This window comes from Pygocentrus nattereri, chromosome 11 (genome assembly GCF_015220715.1).
Source record: "Pygocentrus nattereri isolate fPygNat1 chromosome 11, fPygNat1.pri, whole genome shotgun sequence".
In the NCBI taxonomy this organism is placed as follows: domain Eukaryota; kingdom Metazoa; phylum Chordata; class Actinopteri; order Characiformes; family Serrasalmidae; genus Pygocentrus; species Pygocentrus nattereri.
In genome coordinates, this window is record NC_051221.1 from 12,226,589 (window position 1) to 12,239,392 (window position 12,804).

At 54.8% G+C, this 12,804-nt stretch overlaps 20 non-coding genes across 20 annotated transcripts; all 20 read left to right on the forward strand.

Annotated features, from left to right (window-relative positions):
- The first annotated feature begins 490 nt into the window (after positions 1-490).
- Positions 491-597, forward strand: LOC119264500. The gene has a single exon (XR_005131072.1). It is a non-coding gene; the product is annotated as a U6 spliceosomal RNA (small nuclear RNA).
- A 236-nt stretch (positions 598-833) lies between these two features.
- LOC119264538 lies at positions 834-999 on the forward strand. The gene has a single exon (XR_005131110.1). It is a non-coding gene; the product is annotated as a U1 spliceosomal RNA (small nuclear RNA).
- Positions 1,000-2,945: 1,946 nt separating this feature from the next.
- Positions 2,946-3,052, forward strand: LOC119264465. Its single transcript, XR_005131037.1, has one exon. It is a non-coding gene; the product is annotated as a U6 spliceosomal RNA (small nuclear RNA).
- A 236-nt stretch (positions 3,053-3,288) lies between these two features.
- Positions 3,289-3,452, forward strand: LOC119264520. The gene has a single exon (XR_005131091.1). It is a non-coding gene; the product is annotated as a U1 spliceosomal RNA (small nuclear RNA).
- A 603-nt stretch (positions 3,453-4,055) lies between these two features.
- Positions 4,056-4,162, forward strand: LOC119264466. Its single transcript, XR_005131038.1, has one exon. It is a non-coding gene; the product is annotated as a U6 spliceosomal RNA (small nuclear RNA).
- A 236-nt stretch (positions 4,163-4,398) lies between these two features.
- Positions 4,399-4,562, forward strand: LOC119264525. The gene has a single exon (XR_005131097.1). It is a non-coding gene; the product is annotated as a U1 spliceosomal RNA (small nuclear RNA).
- Positions 4,563-5,165: 603 nt separating this feature from the next.
- LOC119264467 lies at positions 5,166-5,272 on the forward strand. The gene has a single exon (XR_005131040.1). It is a non-coding gene; the product is annotated as a U6 spliceosomal RNA (small nuclear RNA).
- Positions 5,273-5,508: 236 nt separating this feature from the next.
- On the forward strand, positions 5,509-5,672 carry LOC119264526. The gene has a single exon (XR_005131098.1). It is a non-coding gene; the product is annotated as a U1 spliceosomal RNA (small nuclear RNA).
- A 603-nt stretch (positions 5,673-6,275) lies between these two features.
- On the forward strand, positions 6,276-6,382 carry LOC119264488. The gene has a single exon (XR_005131059.1). It is a non-coding gene; the product is annotated as a U6 spliceosomal RNA (small nuclear RNA).
- A 236-nt stretch (positions 6,383-6,618) lies between these two features.
- LOC119264494 lies at positions 6,619-6,782 on the forward strand. The gene has a single exon (XR_005131066.1). It is a non-coding gene; the product is annotated as a U1 spliceosomal RNA (small nuclear RNA).
- A 603-nt stretch (positions 6,783-7,385) lies between these two features.
- Positions 7,386-7,492, forward strand: LOC119264489. Its single transcript, XR_005131061.1, has one exon. It is a non-coding gene; the product is annotated as a U6 spliceosomal RNA (small nuclear RNA).
- A 236-nt stretch (positions 7,493-7,728) lies between these two features.
- On the forward strand, positions 7,729-7,892 carry LOC119264527. The gene has a single exon (XR_005131099.1). It is a non-coding gene; the product is annotated as a U1 spliceosomal RNA (small nuclear RNA).
- Positions 7,893-8,495: 603 nt separating this feature from the next.
- On the forward strand, positions 8,496-8,602 carry LOC119264468. Its single transcript, XR_005131041.1, has one exon. It is a non-coding gene; the product is annotated as a U6 spliceosomal RNA (small nuclear RNA).
- Positions 8,603-8,838: 236 nt separating this feature from the next.
- On the forward strand, positions 8,839-9,002 carry LOC119264533. The gene has a single exon (XR_005131105.1). It is a non-coding gene; the product is annotated as a U1 spliceosomal RNA (small nuclear RNA).
- Positions 9,003-9,605: 603 nt separating this feature from the next.
- LOC119264469 lies at positions 9,606-9,712 on the forward strand. The gene has a single exon (XR_005131042.1). It is a non-coding gene; the product is annotated as a U6 spliceosomal RNA (small nuclear RNA).
- A 236-nt stretch (positions 9,713-9,948) lies between these two features.
- On the forward strand, positions 9,949-10,112 carry LOC119264529. The gene has a single exon (XR_005131100.1). It is a non-coding gene; the product is annotated as a U1 spliceosomal RNA (small nuclear RNA).
- A 603-nt stretch (positions 10,113-10,715) lies between these two features.
- LOC119264471 lies at positions 10,716-10,822 on the forward strand. Its single transcript, XR_005131044.1, has one exon. It is a non-coding gene; the product is annotated as a U6 spliceosomal RNA (small nuclear RNA).
- Positions 10,823-11,058: 236 nt separating this feature from the next.
- On the forward strand, positions 11,059-11,222 carry LOC119264530. The gene has a single exon (XR_005131101.1). It is a non-coding gene; the product is annotated as a U1 spliceosomal RNA (small nuclear RNA).
- A 603-nt stretch (positions 11,223-11,825) lies between these two features.
- LOC119264490 lies at positions 11,826-11,932 on the forward strand. Its single transcript, XR_005131062.1, has one exon. It is a non-coding gene; the product is annotated as a U6 spliceosomal RNA (small nuclear RNA).
- A 236-nt stretch (positions 11,933-12,168) lies between these two features.
- LOC119264534 lies at positions 12,169-12,332 on the forward strand. Its single transcript, XR_005131106.1, has one exon. It is a non-coding gene; the product is annotated as a U1 spliceosomal RNA (small nuclear RNA).
- Positions 12,333-12,804: the final 472 nt, after the last annotated feature.

A 12,804-nucleotide genomic window follows, 5' to 3' on the forward strand; every position in this document is an offset into this window, starting at 1 on the left:
TTCAAATGGCGCGAAAGGTTCCGTGGCCTACTGTCCGGCACCACCTGTCTGCGTTCTGGCCTACCGCACTTACTCTCCCAGCCGATCGGCACGACTGCAGGGGTTCTCGCCCTGTGAGGTGCAGGAAAGTCCTTAAAAAGAAGAAAAACTCACATCTTTATTAACATTCCTAATCATCTCACACGCAAACAGAATAATGATAGAATATTAGAGCAACGCTCACTACCACACTACATAAAACTAGAACCATATTCACACACATATATGGCACACATCTGCACGTGGACAAAGCGTGACAGGCATGCACATTGTGGGATCACTAAAGCCTGCGAGAACCACGGTGTCCCTTGAGACCAAAACGCGAGGGGGCTCGTCTTTGATGGCCGTGGAATGTGGCACTCGGAGCCCGACGCGACTCGGACACCTGCCCTCTCGCAGAAGCCTTGCACGGACAAGGCGGGTATATGGGGGCGAGGCAGGCTGAGGGAGCGTGCTCGCTACGGCAGCACATATACTAAAATTGGATCGATAAAGAGAAGATTAGCATGGCCCCTGCGAAAGGATGACACGCAAATCCGTGAAGCGCTCCATATTTTACGGCGTCTCACGCAAGCACAGCACATCCCGGCACCCGCCATGTGCTCCGCCTTCGCAGAATCGGCGCAAGGAGCCGTGAAGGATGGCCAGCAGGGCTGCAGCTCCAAAGGAAGGAAGCAGGAGAGGGCTCAGCGAGAAAGGCGGGCCCGGTACGCCCTTAAGCCTGCTCCGCCCTTCACCCTCATGCTGCGTCTAGGTCGCTCACAAGGGTCCTGCCCAAAGGGGCCGAGGAAGTCATGCTTTTATCTGGCAGGTGCGATACCATGATCACGAAGGTGGTTCACCCAGGGTGAGGCTCTACCATTGCACTTGGGTGGTGCTGACCCTTGCGTATTCCCCAAACGCGGGAATCTCGACTGCATAATTTCTGGTAGTGGGGGACTGCGTTCGCGCTCTCCCCTGATGATAAACTTGTTACAACAACAGAACTAAGGAACAAGTCTCTGCAGCGAGGCCTGCGCGCGCAGCCGGTGGCCTGTGTCTCGGTTGCGAGTCGCGCAAGGTTTTCTACTTCTTTCAAATGGCGCGAAAGGTTCCGTGGCCTACTGTCCGGCACCACCTGTCTGCGTTCTGGCCTACCGCACTTACTCTCCCAGCCGATCGGCACGACTGCAGGGGTTCTCGCCCTGTGAGGTGCAGGAAAGTCCTTAAAAAGAAGAAAAACTCACATCTTTATTAACATTCCTAATCATCTCACATGCAAACAGAATAATGATAGAATATTAGAGCAATGCTCACTACCACACTACATAAAACTAGAACCATATTCACACACATATATGGCACACATCTGCATGACAGACGGTGAAAATTAGTCTTTTTTTCTTTTTTTTTGTATTCCTTTTTTGTATTGGTTGTGTTGTGGGACTTTTATTTTGAAAGGTGGTTTCAGGATCTCTGATTACCCAGGATTGACAGCAGGTGATCTCCCTGGAAGCGCCATTGACTGGCGGGTGAGTGGACCAATCGTTGTTTGCTGTTGTGATGGCGCAGCCTATGGGGATTGTTGGGGGGCTGGACCAATGACTGTTTTCCGGTTTTAACCGGAGCTGCTGCGTTAGAGACAGACAGCCAGAGACAGACAGACACAGAGACAGATAGGGACAGAGAGAGAGCGTGGGGCGGTGGGAAGCGAGGACACGGCAAACACAGCACGGACGGCGAATAAAGGCGAGGCTGGGATCTGGCAGCGGTGACAGTGTTTGGTACGCTGGGGTCGACGAGCGGTTACCAGGAGAAGTTGCTGAGCGGAGTCTGCACGGAAGCGGGAGCGAGGCTGCCGTCTTTGGACTTTCCACCCAGGCTTGGAGTACTCGCACTGGGGGTTTGGGTTTCCCGACTCCCAGGCAAATCGTGAGTATATCTCTTTTACGGGTGGAAAAGTGTCCATATTGAGTGCTAAGGGTGCGGAATTGGCCCAGAAAGAATTGAGTGGAAGTTATTGTTTGCTGTGTGGCCAGAATACTGCTGCTATCTCTTTTGCCGCAGCTGCCTCGTGCTTGAGCGTCACGTAGAGCCAGCGTGGGTGAGGAGGAACCTCAGCGTGGAAGCTGTGATCCGTCCGCCATTGCCGCCTCATGGACTGCTGCTTGCCAACTGGTGTTGCTTTTACCTTTCCCTAATTAAATGAGGATCGGGATTTTATGTGGGGGTTTAAATGTGAGGGTTGGGATTACGCTGTGTCGAATTCAGTTGTTTTTTTGGTTTTGTTGCTGTGTTTTGGGTTTGCTGCTGTGTTTTTGATTTCATGGTGTTTTTTTTTGGTTTTGCTATTGTGTTTAGGTATCTTGTTGGGGTCAAGTGGCCTGTGTGTAGTACGTAAATTGGGTGGGATTTTAGAGTGGAGCTGCAGCTTAGTTTTAGAAATACGGTCCAGGAATAAAGTGTTTGGGTTTTTTTTCTTTTGCTCCTTATGCCAATCTGCTCTGGATTAACCCTGATTTTGTTGTTATCGAATGGAAGTTGAATAAATTGTGTTGATTGGGAAAGTTTGTGGTTACTCATTGCTGCTCACCCCCGGTTACCCAAAGGACCTAATACAAAGCTGGTGTTTTTTTAATTAACAAGAGTTCCTGGGACTCTAATTTCCCAGGTGGCGTAGTCGGATAATTTCTTGTGGCTCACCAGTGTCACATGCACGTGGACAAAGCGTGACAGGCATGCACATTGTGGGATCACTAAAGCCTGCGAGAACCACGGTGTCCCTTGAGACCAAAACGCGAGGGGGCTCGTCTTTGATGGCCGTGGAATGTGGCACTCGGAGCCCGACGCGACTCGGACACCTGCCCTCTCGCAGAAGCCTTGCACGGACAAGGCGGGTATATGGGGGCGAGGCAGGCTGAGGGAGCGTGCTCGCTACGGCAGCACATATACTAAAATTGGATCGATACAGAGAAGATTAGCATGGCCCCTGCGAAAGGATGACACGCAAATCCGTGAAGCGCTCCATATTTTACGGCGTCTCACGCGAGCGCAGCACGTCCCGGCACCCGCCATGTGCTCCGCCTTCGCAGAATCGGCGCAAGGAGCCGTGAAGGATGGCCAGCAGGGCTGCAGCTCCAAAGGAAGGAAGCAGGAGAGGGCTCAGCGAGAAAGGCGGGCCCGGTACGCCCTTAAGCCTGCTCCGCCCTTCACCCTCATGCTGCGTCTAGGTCGCTCACAAGGGTCCTGCCCAAAGGGGCCGAGGAAGTCATACTTACCTGGCAGGGGCGATACCATGATCACGAAGGTGGTTCACCCAGGGTGAGGCTCTGCCATTGCACTTGGGTGGTGCTGACCCTTGCGAATTCCCCAAATGCGGGAATCTCGACTGCATAATTTCTGGTAGTGGGGGACTGCGTTCGCGCTCTCCCCTGATGATAAACTTGTTACAACAACAGAACTAAGGAACAAGTCTCTGCAGCGAGGCCTGCGCGCGCAGCCGGTGGCCTGTGTCTCGGTTGCGAGTCGCGCAAGGTTTTCTACTTCTTTCAAATGGCGCGAAAGGTTCCGTGGCCTACTGTCCGGCACCACCTGTCTGCGTTCTGGCCTACCGCACTTACTCTCCCAGCCGATCGGCACGACTGCAGGGGTTCTCGCCCTGTGAGGTGCAGGAAAGTCCTTAAAAAGAAGAAAAACTCACATCTTTATTAACATTCCTAATCATCTCACACGCAAACAGAATAATGATAGAATATTAGAGCAACGCTCACTACCACACTACATAAAACTAGAACCATATTCACACACATATATGGCACACATCTGCACGTGGACAAAGCGTGACAGGCATGCACATTGTGGGATCACTAAAGCCTGCGAGAACCACGGTGTCCCTTGAGACCAAAACGCGAGGGGGCTCGTCTTTGATGGCCGTGGAATGTGGCACTCGGAGCCCGACGCGACTCGGACACCTGCCCTCTCGCAGAAGCCTTGCACGGACAAGGCGGGTATATGGGGGCGAGGCAGGCTGAGGGAGCGTGCTCGCTACGGCAGCACATATACTAAAATTGGATCGATACAGAGAAGATTAGCATGGCCCCTGCGAAAGGATGACACGCAAATCCGTGAAGCGCTCCATATTTTACGGCGTCTCACGCGAGCGCAGCACGTCCCGGCACCCGCCATGTGCTCCGCCTTCGCAGAATCGGCGCAAGGAGCCGTGAAGGATGGCCAGCAGGGCTGCAGCTCCAAAGGAAGGAAGCAGGAGAGGGCTCAGCGAGAAAGGCGGGCCCGGTACGCCCTTAAGCCTGCTCCGCCCTTCACCCTCATGCTGCGTCTAGGTCGCTCACAAGGGTCCTGCCCAAAGGGGCCGAGGAAGTCATACTTACCTGGCAGGGGCGATACCATGATCACGAAGGTGGTTCACCCAGGGTGAGGCTCTGCCATTGCACTTGGGTGGTGCTGACCCTTGCGAATTCCCCACACGCGGGAATCTCGACTGCATAATTTCTGGTAGTGGGGGACTGCGTTCGCGCTCTCCCCTGATGATAAACTTGTTACAACAACAGAACTAAGGAACAAGTCTCTGCAGCGAGGCCTGCGCGCGCAGCCGGTGGCCTGTGTCTCGGTTGCGAGTCGCGCAAGGTTTTCTACTTCTTTCAAATGGCGCGAAAGGTTCCGTGGCCTACTGTCCGGCACCACCTGTCTGCGTTCTGGCCTACCGCACTTACTCTCCCAGCCGATCGGCACGACTGCAGGGGTTCTCGCCCTGTGAGGTGCAGGAAAGTCCTTAAAAAGAAGAAAAACTCACATCTTTATTAACATTCCTAATCATCTCACACGCAAACAGAATAATGATAGAATATTAGAGCAACGCTCACTACCACACTACATAAAACTAGAACCATATTCACACACATATATGGCACACATCTGCACGTGGACAAAGCGTGACAGGCATGCACATTGTGGGATCACTAAAGCCTGCGAGAACCACGGTGTCCCTTGAGACCAAAACGCGAGGGGGCTCGTCTTTGATGGCCGTGGAATGTGGCACTCGGAGCCCGACGCGACTCGGACACCTGCCCTCTCGCAGAAGCCTTGCACGGACAAGGCGGGTATATGGGGGCGAGGCAGGCTGAGGGAGCGTGCTCGCTACGGCAGCACATATACTAAAATTGGATCGATACAGAGAAGATTAGCATGGCCCCTGCGAAAGGATGACACGCAAATCCGTGAAGCGCTCCATATTTTACGGCGTCTCACGCGAGCGCAGCACGTCCCGGCACCCGCCATGTGCTCCGCCTTCGCAGAATCGGCGCAAGGAGCCGTGAAGGATGGCCAGCAGGGCTGCAGCTCCAAAGGAAGGAAGCAGGAGAGGGCTCAGCGAGAAAGGCGGGCCCGGTACGCCCTTAAGCCTGCTCCGCCCTTCACCCTCATGCTGCGTCTAGGTCGCTCACAAGGGTCCTGCCCAAAGGGGCCGAGGAAGTCATACTTACCTGGCAGGGGCGATACCATGATCACGAAGGTGGTTCACCCAGGGTGAGGCTCTGCCATTGCACTTGGGTGGTGCTGACCCTTGCGTATTCCCCAAACGCGGGAATCTCGACTGCATAATTTCTGGTAGTGGGGGACTGCGTTCGCGCTCTCCCCTGATGATAAACTTGTTACAACAACAGAACTAAGGAACAAGTCTCTGCAGCGAGGCCTGCGCGCGCAGCCGGTGGCCTGTGTCTCGGTTGCGAGTCGCGCAAGGTTTTCTACTTCTTTCAAATGGCGCGAAAGGTTCCGTGGCCTACTGTCCGGCACCACCTGTCTGCGTTCTGGCCTACCGCACTTACTCTCCCAGCCGATCGGCACGACTGCAGGGGTTCTCGCCCTGTGAGGTGCAGGAAAGTCCTTAAAAAGAAGAAAAACTCACATCTTTATTAACATTCCTAATCATCTCACACGCAAACAGAATAATGATAGAATATTAGAGCAACGCTCACTACCACACTACATAAAACTAGAACCATATTCACACACATATATGGCACACATCTGCACGTGGACAAAGCGTGACAGGCATGCACATTGTGGGATCACTAAAGCCTGCGAGAACCACGGTGTCCCTTGAGACCAAAACGCGAGGGGGCTCGTCTTTGATGGCCGTGGAATGTGGCACTCGGAGCCCGACGCGACTCGGACACCTGCCCTCTCGCAGAAGCCTTGCACGGACAAGGCGGGTATATGGGGGCGAGGCAGGCTGAGGGAGCGTGCTCGCTACGGCAGCACATGTACTAAAATTGGATCGATACAGAGAAGATTAGCATGGCCCCTGCGAAAGGATGACACGCAAATCCGTGAAGCGCTCCATATTTTACGGCGTCTCACGCGAGCGCAGCACGTCCCGGCACCCGCCATGTGCTCCGCCTTCGCAGAATCGGCGCAAGGAGCCGTGAAGGATGGCCAGCAGGGCTGCAGCGCCAAAGGAAGGAAGCAGGAGAGGGCTCAGCGAGAAAGGCGGGCCCGGTACGCCCTTAAGCCTGCTCCGCCCTTCACCCTCATGCTGCGTCTAGGTCGCTCACAAGGGTCCTGCCCAAAGGGGCCGAGGAAGTCATACTTACCTGGCAGGGGCGATACCATGATCACGAAGGTGGTTCACCCAGGGTGAGGCTCTGCCATTGCACTTGGGTGGTGCTGACCCTTGCGAATTCCCCAAACGCGGGAATCTCGACTGCATAATTTCTGGTAGTGGGGGACTGCGTTCGCGCTCTCCCCTGATGATAAACTTGTTACAACAACAGAGCTAAGGAACAAGTCTCTGCAGCGAGGCCTGCGCGCGCAGCCGGTGGCCTGTGTCTCGGTTGCGAGTCGCGCAAGGTTTTCTACTTCTTTCAAATGGCGCGAAAGGTTCCGTGGCCTACTGTCCGGCACCACCTGTCTGCGTTCTGGCCTACCGCACTTACTCTCCCAGCCGATCGGCACGACTGCAGGGGTTCTCGCCCTGTGAGGTGCAGGAAAGTCCTTAAAAAGAAGAAAAACTCACATCTTTATTAACATTCCTAATCATCTCACACGCAAACAGAATAATGATAGAATATTAGAGCAACGCTCACTACCACACTACATAAAACTAGAACCATATTCACACACATATATGGCACACATCTGCACGTGGACAAAGCGTGACAGGCATGCACATTGTGGGATCACTAAAGCCTGCGAGAACCACGGTGTCCCTTGAGACCAAAACGCGAGGGGGCTCGTCTTTGATGGCCGTGGAATGTGGCACTCGGAGCCCGACGCGACTCGGACACCTGCCCTCTCGCAGAAGCCTTGCACGGACAAGGCGGGTATATGGGGGCGAGGCAGGCTGAGGGAGCGTGCTCGCTACGGCAGCACATGTACTAAAATTGGATCGATACAGAGAAGATTAGCATGGCCCCTGCGAAAGGATGACACGCAAATCCGTGAAGCGCTCCATATTTTACGGCGTCTCACGCGAGCGCAGCACGTCCCGGCACCCGCCATGTGCTCCGCCTTCGCAGAATCGGCGCAAGGAGCCGTGAAGGATGGCCAGCAGGGCTGCAGCTCCAAAGGAAGGAAGCAGGAGAGGGCTCAGCGAGAAAGGCGGGCCCGGTACGCCCTTAAGCCTGCTCCGCCCTTCACCCTCATGCTGCGTCTAGGTCGCTCACAAGGGTCCTGCCCAAAGGGGCCGAGGAAGTCATACTTACCTGGCAGGGGCGATACCATGATCACGAAGGTGGTTCACCCAGGGTGAGGCTCTGCCATTGCACTTGGGTGGTGCTGACCCTTGCGTATTCCCCAAACGCGGGAATCTCGACTGCATAATTTCTGGTAGTGGGGGACTGCGTTCGCGCTCTCCCCTGATGATAAACTTGTTACAACAACAGAACTAAGGAACAAGTCTCTGCAGCGAGGCCTGCGCGCGCAGCCGGTGGCCTGTGTCTCGGTTGCGAGTCGCGCAAGGTTTTCTACTTCTTTCAAATGGCGCGAAAGGTTCCGTGGCCTACTGTCCGGCACCACCTGTCTGCGTTCTGGCCTACCGCACTTACTCTCCCAGCCGATCGGCACGACTGCAGGGGTTCTCGCCCTGTGAGGTGCAGGAAAGTCCTTAAAAAGAAGAAAAACTCACATCTTTATTAACATTCCTAATCATCTCACACGCAAACAGAATAATGATAGAATATTAGAGCAACGCTCACTACCACACTACATAAAACTAGAACCATATTCACACACATATATGGCACACATCTGCACGTGGACAAAGCGTGACAGGCATGCACATTGTGGGATCACTAAAGCCTGCGAGAACCACGGTGTCCCTTGAGACCAAAACGCGAGGGGGCTCGTCTTTGATGGCCGTGGAATGTGGCACTCGGAGCCCGACGCGACTCGGACACCTGCCCTCTCGCAGAAGCCTTGCACGGACAAGGCGGGTATATGGGGGCGAGGCAGGCTGAGGGAGCGTGCTCGCTACGGCAGCACATATACTAAAATTGGATCGATACAGAGAAGATTAGCATGGCCCCTGCGAAAGGATGACACGCAAATCCGTGAAGCGCTCCATATTTTACGGCGTCTCACGCGAGCGCAGCACGTCCCGGCACCCGCCATGTGCTCCGCCTTCGCAGAATCGGCGCAAGGAGCCGTGAAGGATGGCCAGCAGGGCTGCAGCTCCAAAGGAAGGAAGCAGGAGAGGGCTCAGCGAGAAAGGCGGGCCCGGTACGCCCTTAAGCCTGCTCCGCCCTTCACCCTCATGCTGCGTCTAGGTCGCTCACAAGGGTCCTGCCCAAAGGGGCCGAGGAAGTCATACTTACCTGGCAGGGGCGATACCATGATCACGAAGGTGGTTCACCCAGGGTGAGGCTCTGCCATTGCACTTGGGTGGTGCTGACCCTTGCGTATTCCCCAAACGCGGGAATCTCGACTGCATAATTTCTGGTAGTGGGGGACTGCATTCGCGCTCTCCCCTGATGATAAACTTGTTACAACAACAGAGCTAAGGAACAAGTCTCTGCAGCGAGGCCTGCGCGCGCAGCCGGTGGCCTGTGTCTCGGTTGCGAGTCGCGCAAGGTTTTCTACTTCTTTCAAATGGCGCGAAAGGTTCCGTGGCCTACTGTCCGGCACCACCTGTCTGCGTTCTGGCCTACCGCACTTACTCTCCCAGCCGATCGGCACGACTGCAGGGGTTCTCGCCCTGTGAGGTGCAGGAAAGTCCTTAAAAAGAAGAAAAACTCACATCTTTATTAACATTCCTAATCATCTCACACGCAAACAGAATAATGATAGAATATTAGAGCAACGCTCACTACCACACTACATAAAACTAGAACCATATTCACACACATATATGGCACACATCTGCACGTGGACAAAGCGTGACAGGCATGCACATTGTGGGATCACTAAAGCCTGCGAGAACCACGGTGTCCCTTGAGACCAAAACGCGAGGGGGCTCGTCTTTGATGGCCGTGGAATGTGGCACTCGGAGCCCGACGCGACTCGGACACCTGCCCTCTCGCAGAAGCCTTGCACGGACAAGGCGGGTATATGGGGGCGAGGCAGGCTGAGGGAGCGTGCTCGCTACGGCAGCACATATACTAAAATTGGATCGATACAGAGAAGATTAGCATGGCCCCTGCGAAAGGATGACACGCAAATCCGTGAAGCGCTCCATATTTTACGGCGTCTCACGCAAGCACAGCACATCCCGGCACCCGCCATGTGCTCCGCCTTCGCAGAATCGGCGCAAGGAGCCGTGAAGGATGGCCAGCAGGGCTGCAGCTCCAAAGGAAGGAAGCAGGAGAGGGCTCAGCGAGAAAGGCGGGCCCGGTACGCCCTTAAGCCTGCTCCGCCCTTCACCCTCATGCTGCGTCTAGGTCGCTCACAAGGGTCCTGCCCAAAGGGGCCGAGGAAGTCATACTTACCTGGCAGGGGCGATACCATGATCACGAAGGTGGTTCACCCAGGGTGAGGCTCTGCCATTGCACTTGGGTGGTGCTGACCCTTGCGTATTCCCCAAACGCGGGAATCTCGACTGCATAATTTCTGGTAGTGGGGGACTGCGTTCGCGCTCTCCCCTGATGATAAACTTGTTACAACAACAGAGCTAAGGAACAAGTCTCTGCAGCGAGGCCTGCGCGCGCAGCCGGTGGCCTGTGTCTCGGTTGCGAGTCGCGCAAGGTTTTCTACTTCTTTCAAATGGCGCGAAAGGTTCCGTGGCCTACTGTCCGGCACCACCTGTCTGCGTTCTGGCCTACCGCACTTACTCTCCCAGCCGATCGGCACGACTGCAGGGGTTCTCGCCCTGTGAGGTGCAGGAAAGTCCTTAAAAAGAAGAAAAACTCACATCTTTATTAACATTCCTAATCATCTCACACGCAAACAGAATAATGATAGAATATTAGAGCAACGCTCACTACCACACTACATAAAACTAGAACCATATTCACACACATATATGGCACACATCTGCACGTGGACAAAGCGTGACAGGCATGCACATTGTGGGATCACTAAAGCCTGCGAGAACCACGGTGTCCCTTGAGACCAAAACGCGAGGGGGCTCGTCTTTGATGGCCGTGGAATGTGGCACTCGGAGCCCGACGCGACTCGGACACCTGCCCTCTCGCAGAAGCCTTGCACGGACAAGGCGGGTATATGGGGGCGAGGCAGGCTGAGGGAGCGTGCTCGCTACGGCAGCACATATACTAAAATTGGATCGATACAGAGAAGATTAGCATGGCCCCTGCGAAAGGATGACACGCAAATCCGTGAAGCGCTCCATATTTTACGGCGTCTCACGCGAGCGCAGCACGTCCCGGCACCCGCCATGTGCTCCGCCTTCGCAGAATCGGCGCAAGGAGCCGTGAAGGATGGCCAGCAGGGCTGCAGCTCCAAAGGAAGGAAGCAGGAGAGGGCTCAGCGAGAAAGGCGGGCCCGGTACGCCCTTAAGCCTGCTCCGCCCTTCACCCTCATGCTGCGTCTAGGTCGCTCACAAGGGTCCTGCCCAAAGGGGCCGAGGAAGTCATACTTACCTGGCAGGGGCGATACCATGATCACGAAGGTGGTTCACCCAGGGTGAGGCTCTGCCATTGCACTTGGGTGGTGCTGACCCTTGCGTATTCCCCAAACGCGGGAATCTCGACTGCATAATTTCTGGTAGTGGGGGACTGCGTTCGCGCTCTCCCCTGATGATAAACTTGTTACAACAACAGAACTAAGGAACAAGTCTCTGCAGCGAGGCCTGCGCGCGCAGCCGGTGGCCTGTGTCTCGGTTGCGAGTCGCGCAAGGTTTTCTACTTCTTTCAAATGGCGCGAAAGGTTCCGTGGCCTACTGTCCGGCACCACCTGTCTGCGTTCTGGCCTACCGCACTTACTCTCCCAGCCGATCGGCACGACTGCAGGGGTTCTCGCCCTGTGAGGTGCAGGAAAGTCCTTAAAAAGAAGAAAAACTCACATCTTTATTAACATTCCTAATCATCTCACACGCAAACAGAATAATGATAGAATATTAGAGCAACGCTCACTACCACACTACATAAAACTAGAACCATATTCACACACATATATGGCACACATCTGCACGTGGACAAAGCGTGACAGGCATGCACATTGTGGGATCACTAAAGCCTGCGAGAACCACGGTGTCCCTTGAGACCAAAACGCGAGGGGGCTCGTCTTTGATGGCCGTGGAATGTGGCACTCGGAGCCCGACGCGACTCGGACACCTGCCCTCTCGCAGAAGCCTTGCACGGACAAGGCGGGTATATGGGGGCGAGGCAGGCTGAGGGAGCGTGCTCGCTACGGCAGCACATGTACTAAAATTGGATCGATACAGAGAAGATTAGCATGGCCCCTGCGAAAGGATGACACGCAAATCCGTGAAGCGCTCCATATTTTACGGCGTCTCACGCGAGCGCAGCACGTCCCGGCACCCGCCATGTGCTCCGCCTTCGCAGAATCGGCGCAAGGAGCCGTGAAGGATGGCCAGCAGGGCTGCAGCTCCAAAGGAAGGAAGCAGGAGAGGGCTCAGCGAGAAAGGCGGGCCCGGTACGCCCTTAAGCCTGCTCCGCCCTTCACCCTCATGCTGCGTCTAGGTCGCTCACAAGGGTCCTGCCCAAAGGGGCCGAGGAAGTCATACTTACCTGGCAGGGGCGATACCATGATCACGAAGGTGGTTCACCCAGGGTGAGGCTCTGCCATTGCACTTGGGTTGTGCTGACCCTTGCATATTCCCCAAACGCGGGAATCTCGACTGCATAATTTCTGGTAGTGGGGGACTGCGTTCGCGCTCTCCCCTGATGATAAACTTGTTACAACAACAGAACTAAGGAACAAGTCTCTGCAGCGAGGCCTGCGCGCGCAGCCGGTGGCCTGTGTCTCGGTTGCGAGTCGCGCAAGGTTTTCTACTTCTTTCAAATGGCGCGAAAGGTTCCGTGGCCTACTGTCCGGCACCACCTGTCTGCGTTCTGGCCTACCGCACTTACTCTCCCAGCCGATCGGCACGACTGCAGGGGTTCTCGCCCTGTGAGGTGCAGGAAAGTCCTTAAAAAGAAGAAAAACTCACATCTTTATTAACATTCCTAATCATCTCACACGCAAACAGAATAATGATAGAATATTAGAGCAACGCTCACTACCACACTACATAAAACTAGAACCATATTCACACACATATATGGCACACATCTGCACGTGGACAAAGCGTGACAGGCATGCACATTGTGGGATCACTAAAGCCTGCGAGAACCACGGTGTCCCTTGAGACCAAAA